Genomic DNA, 8,241 nt, shown 5'->3' with positions numbered 1-8,241 from the left:
TCTGACCCTAGAAACTATGAAACTATTATCTCCTGGATTCCTGCTAATCTCAATTCAATAGGTAATAATGACCTATTCATTTATTTGTATTGTCCACTCTTCGAAGTGTCCTTTTTCTGTATTTTTTCTCTCTGTTAGCCCTTCCAATGTCTGTCTCTTTTTTTTTTTTTCTAGCCCTGCAGACTGTTAGCTCTAGTTAGAAACCTTATCTCAAGTGTGGTAATATTAACTCAGATTTAGAAATGATGATGAAGTACTGGAGGCACTGTCAAGACACTCAGAAAACTAGATTTTGTTCTGTGAATCTGAATGAAACATTATAATTACAGGACTAATGACACACTACTTTTTTGCCTCGTTTGTTGTTTTTTATTTTGATGGTGTATATATAACCTAGCAGATTGGTACACATTCCAATAGTTATATTTATGTTTGCTCTGATCTTAAACTGAATAATATGGTGCTAGCCCCCCTAGCCTATTAGTAACGCTTCTAGTTTCTCTTTAACTGGAGAAAAATGTGTCACGTTATATGTGATGATGATGTACCATATGTTCTGCATCCCCCTTCTCAAGATCCTGGATCTACCTATGCATATCACTGTTGGAAGAGTCTTTATGTGCCTTCAGCTGCATCCTATCCCACCCCACCTTGTGCTATGAAAGTACTTTACAAATATTAGTGAGTTTATACTCTCTTCAGGCTGATGAGGTGGAAAAAGCCTGGTGCCAAAGAAGCAAAGGCTCAGAGTGATTCTCCTAGGTCACAAAAGAAGTAGAAGCCAGGAAGGGGTCCTAGATCAGTGCGTGAACTTCAAGGCCAGCTGTTCTGTACAGTAGTGATTTTATATCTATGTAGCTATATCCTATAATGAGGGTGTGCATATATTTGTGCAATCCAGAATTGCTTCTAAGATTTCAAACTTCAGAGCAACATCAAAAAAGTAACTAATTTTTGGAGCAGCCTGCTAGAGAAATAATTTCTTCACATGCACCCAGTGAGAACATTTCCCCTCTTCCCTTCCTTCGTCACTTCCCAATATATGGTATCATCTCCCACAGATCCAATCCAGTTCTGGACAGGCTTTAGGTTCAATGTCTTGTGACATAATACGGATAGAAACAAGAAATCTAGAGCACTGAACAAGGTAGAGTCCCAGCCTTCCAGTGTGGAACACAGCACTTGGTCCTAGCAATGTAAATTACTGAGATATTAGACCTTAGTCACTTTAAGGCATAGAAAAACTAATAATACAATATATAGAATTCTCCAAGTTCTACAGATTTGATTTCATAGCCTCTAGTCTTATGGACAGCATGATCCACAATAGTTTAATTACAAAAAAAAAAAGATTTTTCTGTAACACCCAGAATGCACATCATGATGTGTACAGATAGTGGCAGTGGCCGGGTGATCTGAAGTATCAACTTGTACCTCTTAGGCAAAACTTGTATAACATACGGCTTCAGCATTCCATGAGTAAAAATAACATTCATTTGTCAAGCGGAGATTTTAAAGCCAACTCTTCTGAGCATTGTGCCTTTTAAGCAAAATGCTCTGTATTGCATCAGTGCAGAATTTGACAAGATAAAACTTGTTTTCCTTTTAATAGTAATAAAAAGCCCATGGGAAAAGTTGGGAAGCATAGGACTTATGTAAACGATCCCATCTCTTTCTTTTCTTTAATACTTCCTTGGAATAGAGAAGGAATTCCTTTTAATTATTTTATGTAAGCTTGAAGGTTTATTTTAAGTGACTTGCCAATAAACACACAGAGTCTCTCACGGGGGCAGCATTCGACTTCCTTAACCACATGACCGTCTTTTCTGATCTTGCAGTCTCCTGCCTCATTCATTATGGGGAAAAATATGGGCTTGTGTAGTCAAAGACTGCACCCTCAAGTACACATAAGGGAGCTGGCTGCATTAAGGTTGTTCAAGTTGCCTAGCTTTTCAGTGCTTGACTTTGCAATGTTAATCTTCTTTTTAAACGTTTGTATTGTATATATGGCTATTATTATTTCTACTGCTACCCTTATTACTGCTATTTACTTTCTTTATTTCTCCCATTCCTATTTCATTTACAAGCTCTTCAAGGGAAGGACTGTCTTTCCCCTTGTAAATGTTTCCATGCGCCTGTGTAATACAAACATGATTAACTCTGTGAACATGACTTATTTTTTTAATTGCAAATGAATCTTCCAGAGGTGGATGAGGTACAGCTTAGATGTAAGGAGGGGGTGTTAAATAATGTTCTTTTACATCAGGAACACTGGTAATATGCTTTCCTCGTAGGTCTAGTGGTCTCTGAGTGGCATGAATTCAAGAATTTGCGGGAGAATAAATGTAAGGCAAGATGTCACCACTAGATGGCAATAGTTTCTTATACCTAACCAGTATTTTTTTTTTTTTTTGTTAAAGCTTAAATTAGCTCCAGTGAGTTCTAACTGACTTCATGATCAGTTTAAAGATACAGGTACACCAATATCTCAAGAACCACTGAGGAATTGCATAAGATAATTTGAAAGTAACGTACATGTGTCTTATTTTGAAGAAACATGTTTGGAATTTACAAGTTAGTGGTTTAAAAGCACATTTTCTTTTACAGGGAGCTCTGATCGAAACCAAAATAGCTGTTATAGACCAGTTAATAAAATGCAGTCAATGCAACGTCATAGTTTTATTTATTTATTTATGTTCTAGAGCCTCCAGGATATTAATGCTGAGAGAGAAAACAGTTTATATGTTGAGAATATACTAGGGACTTGGGAAGTCAATAAAACACGGAGAGCTATTGTATGTATCCATCTGTCTTTCTGATGAAGGTATTTATCTAATGCCCTAATAGACGGGGACGGATGCTTTGCTTTTCACATAGGAGACTAAATCTACTGAATTCCATGGGGGTTGCCTATGGAATCACTTGGAGGCAACTCAAAGTGTAAACATAGCCAGCCCATCAAGTTGAGATGCTTTTATTTCTTTGATGAATAAAATATTTTCTTGTTCAGTTCTCTCTCTTTTTCAAGTGGAATTTCTGTCAAATCACACAGGAGAAACTGCTGCTGACAAGAATACAAATGGATATTATGTTAGTGACATCTGCACAGTTTCAGGTAGAAGTCACTGATCATTTCTTTCACTGGAAGTTTGGTGTGACTTAACTGTGGTCCCAGAAGACGGACTACACTGTTACTAGAGAGCTTCTGCAGAACTTTTTGGCACTGGAATGAATTTGCATGTATAATTGCCTGTGCCAATAATGTCCTGTTACCTTGGTTATTTGATTTGCAAAAAGTTCAATTTTGTATCTCTACTGAAGAGGAGGGGAAGAAAAAAGAAAAATATCTACGTACAAATGTTGATAATTTTTGGAGAGAATTATGGAAAAAGCATGGCATACATGAATATTCAGCATGGTCCTTCCCGGTTGTGCCCTTGGGTGGAAAATAGGTACTTTAGACAGGGGTATATGTATAGTTTAGACCAGGCTTGTCCAGCATATGGCCTGCGGGCCACCATGCAGCCCTCCAAGCTGTTTTCTGAGGCCCGAGGTACTGCAATGGGAAACACAAGTAAACATTGTACTTTCATTTCAGGGGTGTGATGTGATACCGCTTCCTTTGAGGTCTTTGAATATGGCTCGCTGGCCCACTGGGTGATAAAAAGTTCATGATCCGGCCCCACATTCAAAAAGGTTGGATGCCCCTGTTTAGACGGTTAAATTTTCTGCTTGAATTCACCTGTACCCACAAAACTGGCTGAAAAGGAGGCTACAGTGAAACCTCTTTAGAGGTTCCCTCTATCTTTTCAGATTACAGCTTTTTAGATTTGTCATTTTGGATACCTCAATATTTTGGTGCCCAGTCTGAGATGCTTTTAAACAGGCTTCATTTTCATAAAATGAATACTCAGCAGTTTCATAAAAGCCAAACCCCTTTTAAGGCATCTCACACTGGCTTACAAAATCACCAATCATTTTTGAAAACTTGTGGTGGAAGCCTGATGTAGCTAAATTCAATAAGAAAACTGCAATAACTTCAGCAGAGCTGGGATTTCACCCCTATTCTCTATCTGTAGTCTGGTATAATTTAAAATGTTCAGAACTGTTCTTTAAGTAGGTTTTTCCTTGACACTTCCAATTATCAGGTATTTTTTAAAATCTTCTCTTCAAGAAAAGCATTCCTCTCTTTCTTTTTCAAGTTACAGCCTTGGAGCAAGTAAGACAGTAATCCTGTTTTGTTTGATTAGAGCTCATTTATGAAAATATTTTGTTTCTAGTAAAACCACACCCTTTGTACTGACACACAGCTGTTCTGACTGCCTGACTGTTCTCAGGCCAACATTATCATTTCTTGCTGTGTACTTCCAGCATATTTCAGGCCTTTTTATTATGTAATTAAGCAATACTGAAGATTTTCTGTTTCAAGCACAAAGAAAGGCAAATGAATTTAGCAGAGCAATTTCTTCTGAATGCTAGTTGTGGTGACATGCTGCAAAAATTCTTTTAGAAATCTGCTTCTCTGCATGGAAGCTTAGACAGAGTGATGGGGCCTAGCTGTCCAAAGACAGTTTATTTTTATTTTACACTGGTGGAAAGGAGACAAAACAGCCATTACGGATAAAATATTGAGGACCTCTTAGTTCTTCATTTAGTCTTTTATTTCAATCAATATTTTAACAAGTGCTCAAACTTCCCTGGCAGTTTTATCTGGAATGTGTAGTTGGGAAGAAAAATACCTTCTATAATTTTACAAAAATAAAAAGATTTTTTTAAAAATCCTGGGCTGTAAGCAAATACACTCCAACACAGCAAGGCAGACTTGAAATCTCAGATACGGACTTTTCTTTCATAAAAATAGTGTTCTATCCCAGGGCAGCAGGCACAATTTGTAAGCGGTAACATAGGCCATTGGCTTTGTTCTGACCGCCTTCCTGCCTTCTGTCCCCTTTTGCACTTTGAGAGAAGTTATTTGTTTAAAACTTAATAGGTAAAAATGACTTGCACAATAGCTTCTTTGTAGTGTATCCCATTTCTTTTTCATACAATGACTTCAGGGCCAGAATGCAACAGTGTTGCTACAGAAGTCCCAGGCCATGCTGACAGTTGTGAAAGAAAATTGCTTTATCCCTGTTGCATCTTAAAGACATCTGAATCCACATGATAGACATTAAGTCGTTTACAGGTCTCCCACTGCTAAATCAGTTACAGGTTGAGGTCTTAGCACTTAAGGCAGGCTATATACACATGAAAAAACAGATTGGAATAATTTTATATAGCACTACAGGGTGCATGCAGCTATACAGCTTCAATGAGGTTAGTTGAAATGAGAGGATCAATAACTGGTACAACTCATCAGCTATGTATTTTGTCTAACTGACAGATGAGTGTACAGCTTATTGAGAATGTAGGCTGCACATTTTAATTGTTATTTTGAAGACTTGTTCATATGTTAGCCATGAAGTATTACAGACAAGCAAATAGATAAGCATTAGAAAAGCATCTGATATGGATGGCACAGGTAAGCATCTCTCTCGCATTTGAAAAGGCTGGTATGGAATGGACAAAGAAACCTTACTCAGTTATGTTGACACACAACATTACAAATTAATTGGAAGAGCCTGAAATTGAATTTCAATATTGGTGTTATATGAAACTGTTCCTCCAGTTATTTCTTTTAAGCCATCTCTAAGATAGTAAAGAAAAACATTCTCCTGGACACAGTTCATATACTTTGTGACATCTGCCATTAATAGAATTGAGAAAGATGTAGGCAAAGCCAAATCCTCATGAGAAGGCAGTTCAAAGCAGGCTAGAGCCTGTAGTTAATCACTTTGGGGCTAGATTCTATTTCAGCTATCAGCTGTGTAAATGGACTTAGTTGCCTCCCATCCTGCTCACATCCCTGAAAACCACAAAATGCAGAAGGTGGCTGGGTACTTCTCTTCCTCCTCCCTGTTTTCTGAGACACAGGATTATGAAGGGTAAGATCAAGGTGTGCTACAAAATACACTATGGATTTTCAGGGAATTGAACAGGGTGGAATAGAACTTAGTGCCTAATTCATGTAGAGGGCTAAAAGATGGTACAGAACCTGACCCTTAATACATACTGTCAATACCTTTTTTGTAGAAACATCTGGTAAGACCAACAGCTGCATTTCCCTAGGAATGTTTTAACTACCATGTGTCCAGATGATGCATCCTATAAGGGCAGCAGCCCCTTATGAGCAATGTTGCCCCAGAACACCAACATTATCATTACAACCAGGCATTGAATGTGTTAGATTATCATTTGGAAAGGACTGAATGAATGTTTTCTTTCTTGACCTTCCATGTTTTCAAAATAATTTTGATGCCCAACTAGTTTGAAGTGAGACCGGTAAGTGTTCAAGAACCAAGAGATTTTGCATGTGATAATTAACTGTAGATCAGTGCTGCTTTAAATTTTCCACTGAACATCACATTGGAACAATATTTTGATACAGGCCACAATCCTTCATTACACTGAAAGGTTATACATGTATCATGCTGGAGCTGGCTCTCTGAAACCACAGCAATTTATAACTGTTCTTGTTAGGGTTGAGGAAATAATCTTGTTTTAGGAATTCTAAGTAATAACACTATAAAAATCTAGGCATACATTAAAAAACTAGTGCAATCCTAGAGTTTAGTGTTTTAAATTGAAGTCATGAAAAGGTAAGAGAACTGATTCTAATCTCTTCCTGGAATAAATTGGGAGTAATTCCAGCAAAGTTATGCTAATCTACAACTTGTAAAACTGGTGAGAGTGTGAACAGGTTCAGTCCTTCGCTGCCATACATTTGCATGTTCACAGACCTGCATTTTGCATATTGGCTTAAGCGTCTATACCACCAAGGAGAGCATACCAGCAGGCTCTTTACACCTGAAGAAGGGTGTTTGTGCCTGAAAGCTTGTAAGGAAAAAATTTTCCAACTATTTAGTTGGTCTAATAAAAGATATCACATTTACCCAAAGAATCTTGTTTGACAGGTTCAGTCCTGACTTTTGAAGACACCTGACTCTTCTGTGGTACTCTGTTCTGCTCCCATTGGCAATGAAGATACATACAGGGAGGTCATCTGCATGAACGACAACCCAGACCTCCCTATCCATAGAGATTTAAAGAACCTCCTAGCTCACCGCTTGGTCTCCTGGAAACTTTTGTGGACACATCCTACAAGCCCTCATAGGGCATGACGGTGCAGCAGCCTCGGGGAAAGCATGGACTGAAACCACCATTCAAAATAAACATCCACTTTCCAACCCAACAATGAAGCCTCCTGGTTTAGGCCTTCTGTGAAAAACATGGAAGGCTCTAAATTGGATCCAAACTGGGCACGCCTGCTGCAGTCACTTGATGCACAAATGGTGCAGCCAGAGCTCTGCAAAAGGTGACTCTGGCAATCCTGATCAAACTATGGACCACGTAACAACACTGCCCTCTGTACAAATTTGATAGTGACGTTGCAGAGATGCATTGTCTTTTCTTACGATCATTAGACTGGTTAACTAACCTTAAACTGAACTTATAATTGTGGCTCCAAGTCAGCCATACAAAGAAGACTGGCAGCATGACTCAGTCCTGAGCCCTCGTCTGAAACTGTTTCCAATATTTCCCTATCAACAGCTGACCTGGCATACTCTCCAAGTGCATTTGAATGTGGGGAGGGAAACCCATTTGAGTGAATGCTGACAAGGCCAGAAACCATTCCCATGGTTTTGCTGTGAGATGATGAAGTGGAAACCAACTCTTGCCATCACACTGGGAGGGTTTGGCACTGGATGGCTGCAAGCTGATGATCCAGTCCCTCAGATTTCTGAGCTTATACTAATGGGTTTTCCATGATTTTTCATTCCATCTGTGGAAAAAGGGGCAAGCTAACTTTATAGGGAGGAAAATCCGTATTTTTTTACCCATACGTAACTCAAACTAGGGACATGAATTTTGTTTGCACTTCATCAGAAAGTTCATCTTAAAGACTAAGACCAGCTTGGAAAACCCAGGCTAAAAAGAGGCAAAGGTTTATGACACATATGAAAATGGAGTTCATTTGAGTGTAAGTGTGTTGCTGTTGGAATAGCGCTTGCATCGCTCCTGATAGTTTAAAACAGTGCCCTATGGAAAGTTTAGTATACCATGTAGTATGGAGTCTTACCTACGCAGAGTCTCATTACCCTTAATCTAATATTTTTTCTAATAATTAAAAAAGTCAGAACA

Source organism: Gavialis gangeticus, unplaced genomic scaffold (assembly GCF_001723915.1).
Source record: "Gavialis gangeticus isolate Ggan-Ray unplaced genomic scaffold, GavGan_comp1, whole genome shotgun sequence".
Taxonomy (NCBI): Eukaryota; Metazoa; Chordata; order Crocodylia; family Gavialidae; genus Gavialis; species Gavialis gangeticus.
The sequence above is the reverse complement of the archived record's forward strand: the minus strand, read 5'-3'. Positions refer to the sequence as shown.